Source organism: Lithobates pipiens, unplaced genomic scaffold, assembly GCF_037356315.1.
Source record: "Lithobates pipiens isolate NorthernLeopardFrog02 unplaced genomic scaffold, aLitPip1_a1.2 Scaffold_16, whole genome shotgun sequence".
NCBI lineage: Eukaryota > Metazoa > Chordata > Amphibia > Anura > Ranidae > Lithobates > Lithobates pipiens.
This window is the reverse complement of record NW_027507748.1, coordinates 315,910,540-315,924,545: the sequence shown is the minus strand read 5'-3', so window position 1 is coordinate 315,924,545 and position 14,006 is coordinate 315,910,540. Positions and strand designations below refer to the sequence as shown.

At 41.6% G+C, this 14,006-nt stretch overlaps 1 long non-coding RNA gene across 1 annotated transcript; it reads right to left on the bottom strand.

Moving 5' to 3' along the window:
- Nucleotides 1-1,092: 1,092 nt before the first annotated feature.
- On the bottom strand, nt 1,093-8,537 carry LOC143984356 (uncharacterized). Its single transcript, XR_013274806.1, has 3 exons — nt 8,325-8,537; nt 2,459-2,554; nt 1,093-1,424 (listed from the first exon to the last, which is right to left on the bottom strand). It is a non-coding gene; the product is annotated as an uncharacterized LOC143984356 (long non-coding RNA).
- Between the last annotated feature and the right edge of the window lie 5,469 nt (nt 8,538-14,006).

The window sequence follows — 14,006 nt, the reverse complement described above, 5'->3', positions numbered from 1 at the left end:
TGTAAAATGGCCACCGGATCGGGTGTATTTATAGGTTAGGGGGAATGTCCAAGTGTCCATGAGCTGTCATGTCTCAATTGGTTGTCCTGTAACACATGATAAACGTGTCACGAAAGGTTAAAGTTCTTGTATACATTAAACACGTAAGTCCGCCGGGGCGAACGACGGAAAAAGGCGTTCGAACCCGCGGACGGCGAAAGTCGGAAATTCGCCGCGAAACGACCGCCGGGCGAAACGTTCGTCCATCACTACTCTCTGCTAGGATGAGGGACTGACCTGATTTATGCATGTGAACAAAAAGCGACTCTGGTGGGACTCAAACCCACAAACTTTGAATTACTACACTTACTAGAAGTCCAATGCGCTATCCATTGCGCCACAGAGCCAATCTATAGTAACTGCAATCACACACTGCAATCCCTTCATTAGTGTTCTGTTATTTTTATACTGCAAATGATCAAAAATGTTTAAAAACTTCATTAGCATGTTGTCGAGGGGGAAAGGAGGAATTGGAGAATGCAAACTATAAGCAGAATAAACTTCAGCTTTAAAGATGATATTAAATAATATGCCATAATCTTCTCTGTAGCTTTTTTTTTGTAGGTAGTCTTCTCTTGATACTGCATTCATAGCTTCTATATGTGTGTCCTGTCATTTATTTCTATATATTATCTCATACATTCCTTATATTTTTTTTACATAGAGGCCGGGCGGGTGGGGGTAATCACTTTTCTATGCTATTATTTCACCAGGCAGTTAAAAAATATATTTTTTTATTTTCTAAAAAATGTATCTGACATTTTAAAGCCAATAACCAAAAATATAAGCACCCACTTTGTAACTAAGTTTTTGAATTGACTATGTTTACTCAAACTGGAACTTCACCCAAAAGTAAAAGTTTTGCTCTTCTTCCTCCCCCTCCTTCTTTATGCTTGAAAAGAAAAATATAAGGTCTGGGATGACCTCCCACTCACCTCCATCCCTAAAATACACAGGAAAAAACAGAATAGCCCCGGGACTTTGAACGAGGTGGGAGAGATTTGGCACACGTTCACAGAAAATTGTAATAAAATCTATTTATTAATACCAAGATGCTGTATAACCAAGTGGGAACAGCAATAATTGTGCGTTACCTGGCATAGTGGCCAAGTCAACAGCAAATGTAAAAACAAATGTCAATTCATTACAGTTGATATTTATCCATTAAACAATAACAATGTTCGTTGTAAATTGCTAAACCAGTGGATATGTATACATCATACAGACTGGAAAAATTGGACATACATGAGTAAAAACATTACATAAACAATGATACACCCAACAAAAATACCCAGCAATATGAGCATATAAAGAGCATCGATGTTTCCCTACGCGTTTCGCGAATCTGTGTTCGCTCTTCGGGGTCAGATGCATAGTTTAAATATCTGAAAAGTAATGTAGAGAGAGTGGGTGTATATTAATAAATGAAAATATGGGGGCAAAAAGTGGTGAGCAAGAGAGGTTAAGGCACAACAGACCTCATACTTACCCAAAGCGGTCGGGCTGGGTCACCGACCGCTGGTGTCAGGATGTTAGCAATAGGCATATCCAGCCCCCATTTTTTAATTTATTAATACACACCCACTCTTGCATCAAGTTGCTGATATTATGCTGAAGTAACTTGGCTGACATTTCTATGTCAGTTGTGAGGCAATGTCAAGAGTACACGTGGTTGAGAAGGAATAACATCCAATACATTTCCAGATATTTCATGCTGTGTTTCCATGTGCTGGCCATTAGATCTCTGCTGTGCTGGCCATTAGCTGTGTCCTGACGTAGGCAGTAGAACAGGTGAGTGTCTTCTATGTCTGGTAACTTCTAATTGTATATTTTAAAAGGTGACTAGATTTGCTGTAAAGAAAACTTGTCCTTGGAGTGTTACAGCCCATAAAGTATTTTGATCATCTAGTTTGGGCTTTGCAGCCTTGTTTTTTTACATGGGTTCATGTGTTGTTAACCAAACACCTAGCTTCAAATCTGGAGGACCAGGATATGCCTTTTTGTGTGGGCCACCACCAGAGATTCCCAGCATTGGTGGAAAAATGTAATGCTGCCTGGTTCTCAGGATTATTTGACTACAGACTTATTTTCCTATGTATGTGTTCGACTCAAACTATCCTCCATAGAATATGTGTCTGTGTGAGATTCTTGATGTAATATATATAATTTCTGCCACAGCAACAGAGGTCAATAAGGGGAAGAATAACTTCAAGATGATAACAGTGCCAGGAAAAATGCACCAGGGTAATTCTTGGATAGAATTGTGTCCTATTATCAGTGTCAGGGGAGTGAGAGGAATGGTGCCCCATCTGTGTCAGTGGGAGGAAATTATTGGTGTCATTGGGGGAAATTATTGCTTCAGTGTGGGTGTCAATGGGATTAGGAAACAATCCAGCATTAATGTTCACTGGTCACTTACTTATCTTTGTATGTGCCACATCTTTTCTGCTCCTCTTGATGTGAAGCTGGGGCTTTGCAGACACCGCTGGGTAGGAGTTTGCTCCACCAAAGATATCTAGGACAATATTTTCACAGTGAGAGGATTTCCCATGTAATGATATGTTACTATTATGCTTTATGATGACACATGCATTTTAGCTCATTCCGTCACACAAATTATTATTGAAGGTACTTATATAGCACCATCAATTTACACAGTGTTTTATATATACATTCACATCAGTCTCTACCCTCAAGGAGCTAACAATCTAAGGTCCCAAACACACATTCATATACTAGGGCCAATTTAGACAGAAGCCAATTAACTTACCAGCATGTCTTTGGAGTGTGGGAGGAAACCGGAGTACCTGGAAGAAACCCACGCAGGCACAAGGAAAGCATGCAATCTCTAGGCAGGTAGTGTCATGGTTGGGATTCAAACCAGTAACCCCTTTTTACTGCTAGGTGAGAGTGATACCCACTACACCACTGTGACATTAAAATAAAAATGTGTCAATGGGGTCTTAGAGGAGTTTTTCTTTAATGGCAAGACCATGTGCCTTATTTGTCCCAAGACCATTAGGCTAAGGTCACGCCTTTGTATTTTTGTTTTCATTTGTTTAATATGTTTTATTTGCATGGTTTTTTAATTCGTTTTCATGCATCCTGTTTTTTCATGTTGGCCAGTTGTTACTATTTAGGCTTTTACCAGAGGTTGAAAATGCAAAAAAAAAATAAACATCATCATACATGCATTGTCATGGATTACTATTGACTTCCATGGAACTGAAAATGCATGAAAGCCTTTATGAACTATTTTCAAAGTGTGTTTTAACTAATTCCGTTCTGTTCAAACAGTGTCAGTGATACAATAGGCAGATCACATAATCTGGGTATGGTGTTCTGTCAATCACCATGATGTAGTAGAGTGGTGAATACAAACATAATATTATGATCAGATCCTAGGCTGCATATTAGCTCATTTCTCAGTGCAAACTAAAGACATCAACAGTTTGTTGATTTTGAGTCATTAGAAGACTATCCTGATTTTCAACGTGAGAGTGATTTCCATATAATGATGTGACCAAAACCCAACTCCGGTTGGACTCAAACCCACAACCTTAAAATTGCTAGATATTCTAGAAGTCCAATGCACTATCCATTAGTAACCATGTATACCACTTTTGTTAAAGGAAACTTCTTATTACTCTGCAGTGCTACAGCCCATGAAGAATATCAACCTCCTTGCTTAAGCTATGCAACCTTTATTTTATTTTTTTATTAGTTGTGTTTTGTCAGTTAATTGAACAATTACCTGAAATATTTGACTGGAGGGTGACCAATTCAGACCACCCCTATCAGTAACATCAGGAAAACTAGAAATCTGTCTAAATACTTACCATCATTTTCCTTTCCCAGCGCCTATCCATGGCAGCATACTAGCAAGATGTAGCAATTACAGATTCTAATATCAGGGGTAGGATTTAATGTCACTTTAATGCTGATATCATTTTCCATATTTGTCCCAAAAGGTAGCACTTTTTAATGCATTTTCTTACAGCCTGCGCTTTTCATGTTAACCAATAAACAATTAAGCTTGCTATCAGTAGCTAAAATATATTGTTTGATTAGGCTTAGGAGAAGCAATGTAAAAGGGAGAGATGGGTCAATTTTTTTCTTTTCGAGAAATAGCAGATTGTGATATTTCAAAGACAGCAGCCATAAATATCGTATGGACTCTTTGCACATTATGCCAGAGCCATAAATATTTCACTCATCTGCACTCTCAAGAAGCCCAATGCATTGCATTGCAGAGCCAGTTTACTGCCCTATTATTTGACCTTTGGAAGTGATTTACCTAATCTATCTGATGCTTCAGTTGAAATTCTAGGCCATTACATAGCACAGCTTTTAAGCAAGATGTATAAAGTTCCCTGCAATAGAAATGCCTTTGGTCATGTTGACTCCCCTCACATCGATGTCATGACTTATAAGCTCAAGAAATTAAAGAATCAGCTTAGTGAATGACTATCCTGCATTTTTTATGAACTCCAAAAGGCTCAGCTGTGTGGAACATTTTAAACATGTGGCTCTGAGGCACTATGGACTTGGTCATAGAATGTGACTACTTCCTCCACTCCTCTGTGACCTGCCTCTGGATGACACCTTGCCTTGCTGATGTTGTACCTCTCTCTCACTTTCCTCCTCAGATATATCTGGCACCCTCCTCATCATTGGACCCAACTTAGCAGTAACCTACAAGCGCAGGAACATTTGCGCCAATTGGATTTCCAAGCCTGTTGTCCCCTTCCTCCATGCTCCTATTGCTTTCCTTCTTAACCTCAGATGCAATTTATATGCTACTCATCATCTTTCATCAAGTGGCTGATATCATGCTGAAAGAACTCAATTGATTTCTCTATGTCAGTTGCAAGGCAATGGCAAGTGTACCTGTGGTTGAGAAAGCATAACAAGATGCTATAGACGCTGATGATAATTTCATTATCCTCCCCTGTCTCCTAGGCTCAGAATAACTTGAAGGCTTGGTTAGCCACTCCACCACTTCCACCACCTGCTCTAGGTGTATAGCATGCCCATAGCCTCTGGTTGCTGCACCTCGACCACTGCCTTGACTTGCAGAAACAGATTCTGATAATCCCTGATAGCTACTTCTGTCTCTCTCCTTGGGCCTACCAGGCATGCTTTTTAGAAGCAAGAGCTTTATGTGGAAGATGTGGTGCATTGAGTGCACTGGAAACTGTGGTGCTTTAGTAGAATGAATAACTCAGACATTTCTATATTAATTCAAACTGAAAAAAAAGCTATTAGGTTTATTTTTAATAACATGATGTTTGAAATTGGAAATTGCAACATTTATTGCTAAAATTAATGATTCTTATTGATTATTATGTTAGATGAAAGCCCTTAGAAAGGGTCCATACTGAATGTTTCTGTGGTGTGCTCAGTAAGGAGACAGATTTCTTCTGTACTAGCAAGAAGTAGCCTTTGTAAGTTCAAATCCCAGTGGTTCAGCATTTGGAAACACACAGTACATGGATATTGAGCTTATTTGGGGAAAGCCAAGAGGCTGTAAAATGTACATACATATTACACATAAATGAGAGTTTTCATCAGTGTCATGCCCTATTTTTCCAGATATCCTGCTCTTATAGCACTTTTTTTGTAAAACACATTATTGTGGTTCCATGATAAAGCTGTTAAAACAGTTTAGCATAGTGGGTGAAAGTGAACATTACAACTGACATGTTTAGCATAGAATACTGACAAAATATAGTGTGGACTTACAAAAAAAGTTTGTTGATTTTAAGACTCAGGGGATCTGTAGAGCAATACATATAAACTGCAATTAAGGAGGAAATCAAAAACGTAGCTGCTTGCTATGGGGGCAATCATGCAGGCTCGGTCCTGCCCCTTGCTCCCTCCTCACTGACTGTGTTTGAGCGTAGAAGGAGACAATGGCTCCCACTGCTGCCAGTGAGCTGAAAGAGAACAATGATGCTACTCTAGATCAAGATCTGGCTCAGTTAAGTAGAAGGGGAGGCTGCAAACAGAAGTTTTTGTTCCTCAAAGGAGGAAAAAAAACCTTCCTTTAGAACCACTTTAAAGGGGTTGTAAAGGTAAAAGTTTTTTCACCTTAATGCATGCTATGCATTAAGGTGAAAAAACATCAGACAGTGCCGGCCCCCCCAGCCCCCCGTTTTACTTACCTGACCCCTGGAAAGTCCCATGCTCACCCCCGACATCCTCTTTGCCGCTCAGCCTGGCCATTGATTGGTTACAGTGGATGGATTGAAAGCAGTGCAGCCATTAGCTCACGCTGCTGTCAATAACATCCAATGACGTGGCGCGCCGGGGGGCGGGGCCGAGTGATACAGTGAGCAGCTATGGCCGCCAGCTGTATCGCGGGAGCCCTCCCGCAAGCACTCCTCCCCATGTGAGGGAGCTCGCATGAATGTGAGAAGTACTTGCGGGGGGGGGGGGGAGCTGAGACAGCTGCCGAGGGACCCCAGAAGAGCAGGTTCGGGGCCACTCTGTGCAAAACGAGCTGCACAGTGGAGGTAAGTATAACATGTTTGTAATTTTTTATTTTTTTTGTTTTAAATACCTTTACAACCCCTTTAAGGCTGGGTTCACCCTGGGTGCAAGCAATTCATCTAATTTACAATAGCAGGAGATTTTGACCGGCTGTCTATGGAGCTGGTTCACATATATCCGCTGCAGCTCGGGCGCGAATTTGCACAGGAGTCCTGTATGTGTTCTCTTCAGTTTCAGGCCGGAATTCAGCCAAAAATCTGGGCTGAAATGGGACCTGAAATGGTGAACAAGGATCCCTGCTACTGTACTCATCACCTGTTTGAGGATATCATGAGTGTATTTATGTGCTATTACTATAATTTCTGAATATGACCCAAAACACAACTCAGGTTGGACTCAGGTTGGCTTCAAACTATAGAATACAGTGGCTCACAACAGGAGTCCGGTGCGTCTCCATTCACCATATCCGGTCCAATTGCAGCTGGAGATTTGGGCTGAATTCAGACCTGAAATGGACCAAAAGACGCATAGGGCTCCTGTGAAGTTCACACCGGAGCCATTGCAGTGATGTGTGAACCCGCGCCATAGAGAGCCTGTCACAATCTCCTGTTATGCAAATTGGATGCATCCAATTAGCATAAGCGTGAACCCAACCTCAAACCTACAATCGTTGGATTGATGCATTCTCCAGATACCAAATGTATTGCATCACAGAGCCAATTTACTGTCTCCTTTTATTTGATGTTTGGCCATGGGTTGCCTAATCTTTCTAATGCTGAAGTTTGAGGTCTAGACTATTATACAGCAAATCTTTTAAACAAAGTATATAAGAGTTCTCTGCAACATAATCTTCACATCTGACACATTTCCAGATATATCAGATGCTTGGTTCCCCACTCCATGCTGTAGTTCCCTGAGCTGGCCATTACAACACTGCTGTGTCCTGAAGTGATGTAGGCAGTAGAACAGGTGAGCATCTTCTATGGCAGGGAATGTTTAACTGTATGTTTTAAAAGGTGACTTTATAATCAATTTAAAGAAAACTTGTATTTCCTTGCAATGCTACAGCCCATTAAATATTTTGGTAATTTAGTTTAGGCTTTGCTTTTTACAGGGGTTATGGTGTTAACCAAAAACCTAGATTAAAATCTGAGGGACCAACTTCCAAGATATGCCTTTTTGTCTGGGTCATCACCAGAAACATTCTCAGCATTGGTGGAAGAACTATATGCTGTATAGGTCTCAGGACCATTTGACTACAATTTTTACTTATGGGGCTGATTTACTAAAACTGGAGAGTGCCAAATCTGGTGCAGCTCTGCATAGAAACAAATCCTTCTAGGTTTTATTGTCAAAGCTTAATTGAACAAGCTGAAGTCAGATGCTGATTGACTACCATGCACAGCTGCACTGGATTTGGCACTCTCCAGTTTTAGTAAATCAACCCCTATGTGTCAATATTTGGCTCAAACTATTCTCCACAGAACAGGTGTCTGTGTGAGATTTTTGATGTAATATATATAATTTCTGCCACAGCAACAGTGGTTAGTGGGACGAGGAAAATTGTCCTATTGTTGGTATCAGTGCCAGGATAAGTGAACCACGGTAATTGGTAGTATCAATGGACGGAACCATGTCCCATCGGTGTCAATGAGAGGAATGGTGTCCCATCAGTGTCAGTGGGAGGATTAGTGCCCTATTGTGGGTTTCAATGGGGGAAATTATTACTTAAGTATGGATGTCAGTGGGATTTGTAAACCCACCACAATTATTGTTCACTTGTCACTTACCTTTGTATGTGCTACATGTCCGATTCTGCTCCTCTACTGGACTCCAGGGTTGCCAACATCCAGCAGCACATTTTACTTACAAAACATGGAAAATTTACTGGCGGAGCACATTTTTTACTGGCAATCTGAGAAATGACAGAACTCCTATTGAAAACTAACACAGTGAATATTTGAACAGTATAAACATGATATGACTGACAATACCTATACCAAAGTAATTTGCTTGATTTACACTTAAAAAAAGGTCAACACCGCATGAAAATATCAGCCCCTGATATTTACTGGCAGTTGTAAAAAAAAATCACAGATCTTTACAAACTGTCAGTAAATTTTCTGGCGGTTGGCAACCCTGCTAGGCTCTTGATGTGAAGCTGGAACTATGCAGGCAAAAGTTTACTCCACCCAAAACTTCCAGGGCACTATCCTAGACTGAATATTCAATCTTTTCACACTGTAAACTAAGGACATCACAGTGCCAGTTAGCTAATTTCAGCTTATTTAAATACTAACCTGCTTTTCAAAGTGAGAGGATTTCCCATGTAATGATATGTTACTATAAGGCTACTTTCACACACGTTGCAGTTGCTGGTGGTAAAGCGGTGCTATATTTAACGGCACTTAACCGTTGTTAGCGGGGGTTAAAACTAAAGATGATGATACATGCATTTTAGCTCATTCCATCAAATGCTATTAACCAGTTCCCGACCGGCGCACGCCGATGTACGTCGGAAGAATGGCACGGGCAGGCATATTGGCGTACAGGTACGTCCAATCTTCAATGCCGCCCTGCCATTCAGTGCCGCGGGGATACCCGCGATCGTCTCACGGGGCGGCTGAATGGAGGAAATGCCGTGTAAACAGCATTTCCCCATTCTGCCTAGCAACTAGTGACACTGATCTCTGCTCCATGTGATTGGAGCAGAGATCAGTGTTCACTAAATGAAAGCCCAGCCCCCACACAGTTAGTAACACACCCCTAGGAACACTTAACTCCTACACTGCCACCCACTGGTTAACCCCTTCACTGCCAGTGTCATTTACACAGGAATCACTGCATTTATATAGCAGTGATTGCTGTATAACTGACAATGGTCCCAAAAATGTGTCAAAAATGCCCGATGTGTCCGCCGCAATGTCGCAGTCACAATAAAAATCGCTGATCGCCGCCATTACTAGTAAAAAAAATAATAATAAAAAATTATTAATAAAAATGCCATAAAACTATCCCTATTTTGTAAACGCTATAACTTTTGCGCAAACCGATCAATAATCGCTTATTGCGATTTTTTTACCAAAAATATGTGGAAGAATACGTATCGGCCTAAACTGAGGGGAAAAAATGTTTTTTTATATATTTTTGGGGGATGTTTGTTATGACAAAAAGTAAAAAATAATGCGTTTTTTTCAAAATCGTCGCTCTATTTTTGTTTTATAGCGCAAAAAATAAAAACCGCAGAGGTGATCAAGTACCACCAAAAGAAAGCTCTATTTGTGGGAAAAAAAGGACATCAATTTTGTTTGGGAGCCACGTCGCACAACTGTGCAATTGTCAGTTAAAGTTGCGCAGTGCCGAATCGCAAAAAGTGGTCTGGTCTTTGACCAGCAAAATGGTCCGGTCTGTAAGTGGTTAAAATGCAAATCTGTTATTGGGGTCTTATAAGAGTTTTCCTTTAATATCAAGACCATGGGCCTTATTTGTCCCAAGACTAACCCTGTTAGGCTGGGTTCCCACCTTTGCATTTCTGGTTTCATTTTTTTTTATATGCTTTTTCAATACATAATCATTTATATGACTTGCTTTTTTTTAATGCATTTTCATACAGCCTGTGTTTTTTCATGTTGAGACTTGTTACCAGAGCTGAAAATGCAAAAAAAAAACTAAAAGCATCATACATGCATTGTCATGCATTACTATTGATGTCTATGGAACTAAAAATGCATAAAAGCTGACTTGACCTTTTTTCAGAAAATGTAGTCCACCACAGTGCTCAGATATGAACAGGCCCTATCTATAACATTACATTTGATGACACATGCATTTTAACTCATTCCATTGCTTGTGATAACATGCAAAATGTGTGAACAAGGCCTGATACTACTTTTAGGTGTGATTATTTACATTTTTGTTACATTTTGTTATTATTTTGATTATTTAATGTTTACAAAATGTTTACAAAAACCGTGTCAATGACACAGTACATATTCTGGTTATGGTGTTCTGCCAATCACCATGATGTAGTAGAGGGGTGAGCACAATATTATGATCAGAAAACTTATGTAGGGATATTTGTTTCATCCCTGTGTATCATCTGAGGCTATTCACTTTACTGGGTATATGTGAGACATTACAACCACTTTAAAGAGGAAGTAAACCCTGATGGGTTTACTTCCTCTTTTTTTCCCTGGAAAGGTAAAGCATAATGGACTACTATGCATCGCATAGTAGCTCATTATGTGTCACTTACCTGACACAGGAGCCAGCGAAGTCGCCGCTGTCCCCTGTAGTCCGCCGCATCCATGTTGCTGGTGGCGTCTCGCAGCTCCGACGAATCACAGCGGCGCAGCCGCGATGACGTCACTCCCGCGCATGCGCACGGGAGTCGCGTCTCGCAGCTCCGCCGCTGCCATACGGCGAAGCCGCGATGACGTCACTCCCGCGCATGCGCACGGGAGTCGACAAAGTTTAGACAGCGGTGCCCATTTTCGGGCAAATATCTCCTAAACCATATAGGTTTAGGAGATATTGCTTGGACCTACAGGTAAGCCTTAATCTAGGCTTACCTATAGGTCCAAGTTGTTTGGAAGGGTTTACTTCCTCTTTAAGGATGATTGCTTTAGGATTAAAATATGCTTCTAATAAATCTGATACTTTTATTGAATTACAGAAATTTACTAAGAAACTGAATATTAAGAAATAGTTTCTTACCAACCTGGGACCTACATTAAAAGTGAATAATGCTCCAGTCTGTGAGTGTAGACATAATGGTTTAACTAATGGATACATTTTAATCCACAACAAACCTCTAATCAATTTGTGGATTTCTTTAACCACTTCAATACAAGGCATTTATACACCTTCCTTACCAGACCAATTTTTAGATTTCAGCACTCTCACACTTTGAATGCCAGTTACTCAGTCATCCTACACTGTATCCAAACAAAGTTTTTTTATTTTTTTGCGACATAAGTGAAAAAAGAGCGAAAATTAAAAAAAAAAAAAACACTATATTTTTAGTTTCTATGATAAAATTTTGCAAATAAGTCATTTTTGTTCATTTAAATTTATACGGCTACATCTCTTTGGAAAAAATAAACCAAATTTGTGGATATTATTTAGTCTCTTTGAAAGTTATACAAGCTATGGTGCAAATCATGGAAAATTAATCACACCTGATGTACTGACGGCCTATCTCATTTCTTGAGGCTCTGAAATGTCAGGAAAGTACCCTCCAAATGACCCCTTTTTGAAAAGTAGACAGTCCAAGGTATTTAGTAAGAGGCATGGTGAGTTTTTTGAAGTTGTAATTTTTCCCCGCAATTCTTGGGAAAAAGAAGAATGTTTTTTTTTGTTTTGTTTTTTACAAAATTGTCATAATAACAAGTTATTTCTCATACACAGCATATGCATACTTCCAATTACACCCAAAAATACATTCTGCAACTCTTCCTGAGTATGGCGATACCACATGTGTGGGACTTTTACACAGGCTGGCCACACAGAGAGGCAGCGGAGCACCGTAGGGGGTTCTAGGAGCATAAATGACACCTCTAATTTCCTAACGACCTATTACATTTGTGAAGGCCCCGAAGCACCAGGACAGTAGAATTACCCACAAAATTACCCCATTTTGGAAAGCAGACACCCCAACGTATATTCTAGGAGGCACAATGAGTCTTTTGAACAGTTAATTTTTTTCCACAAGTCTTCAGAAAACATGGCAAGAAAATTAAAATCTTTTTTTTTTTTTTTTTTACACAAAGTTGTCTATTTATAAGATATTTCTAACACATAGCATGTATATAGCAAAAATGACACCCCAAAACACATTCTGCTACTCCTCCTGAGTATTGCGATACCACATGTGTGACACTTTTACACAGCCTGGCCATATACAGAGGACCAACATGGAAGTGGTACCTTCAGGTGTTCTAGGAGCATAAATGACACATCTCATTTTGTTCCTACCTATCACACTTTTGAAGGTCCTGGAGCACCAGGACAAAGCAATTACCCACAAAATGACCCCATTTTGGAAAGCAAACACCTCAATGTGTATTCTATGAGGCATGGTCTGCAAATAGGTACTCCGACGGGCTGGTGACAGGTACTCCGTTGCTCCGACGGGCTGGTGACAGGTACTCCGTTGCTCCGACGGGCTGGTGACAGGTACTCGGGTACTCCGACGGGCTGGTGACAGGTACTCAGGTACTCCGACGGGCTGGTGACAGGTACTCGGGTACTCAGATGAACTGTGACAGGTACTCAGACTGTGACAGGTACTCAGATGAACTGTGACAGGTACTCAGGTACTCAGATGGGCTGTGACAGGTACTCAGATGGGCTATGACAGGTACTCAGATGGACTGTGACAAGTACTCAGATGGACTGTGACAAGTACTCAGATGGACTGTGACAGGTATTCAGATGGACTGTGACAGGTACTAAGATGGGTTGTGACAGGTACTCAGATGGGCTGTGACAGGTACTCGGGTACTCAGATGGACTGTGACGGGTACTCAGATGGGTTGTGACGGGTACTCAGATGGGTTGTGACGGGTACTCAGGTACTCGGGTACTCAGATGGGCTGTGACAGGTACTGGGGTACTCAGATGGGCTATGACAGGTACTCGGGTACTCAGATGGGCTGGGACAGGTACCCGGGTACTCAGATGGGCTGGGACAGGTACTCGGGTACTCAGATGGGCTGGGACAGGTACTCGGGTACTCAGATGGGCTGGGACAGGTACTCAGATGGGCTGACAGGTGCTCAGGTACTCGGATACTCAGATGGACTGTGACAGGTACTCGGGTACTCAGATGGGCTGGAACAGGTACTTGGGTACTCAGATGGGCTGGGACAGGTACTCGGGTACACAGATGGGCTGGGACAGGTACTCAGATGGGCTGGGACAGGTACTCAGATGGGCTGGGACAGGTACTCTGGTACTCAGATGGGCTGTGACAGGTACTCAGGTACTCGGGTACTCAGATGGGCTGTGACAGGTACTCGGGTACTCAGATGGGCTGGGACAGGTACTCAGATGGGCTGACAGGTGCTCAGGTACTCGGATACTCAGATGGACTGTGCCAGGTACTCAGGTACTCGGGTACTCAGGTACTCAGATGGGCTGGGGCAGGTACTCAGGTACTCAGATGGGCTGGCAGGTGCTCAGGTACTCGGATGGGCTGACAGGTGCTCAGGTACTCGGATGGACTGTGACAGGTACTCAGGTACTCGGATACTCAGATGGACTGTGACAGATACTCAGTTGGACTGTGACAGGTACTCAGATGGGCTGTGACAGGTACTCAGGTACTGGGGTACTCAGATGGGCTGACAGGTACTCAGGTAATCAGATGGGCTGACAGGTAGTCAGATGGCTGGGACAGGTACTCGGGTACTCAGATGGGCTGATAGATACTCGGGTACTGTGATGGGTGGTGACAGGTACTCAGATGG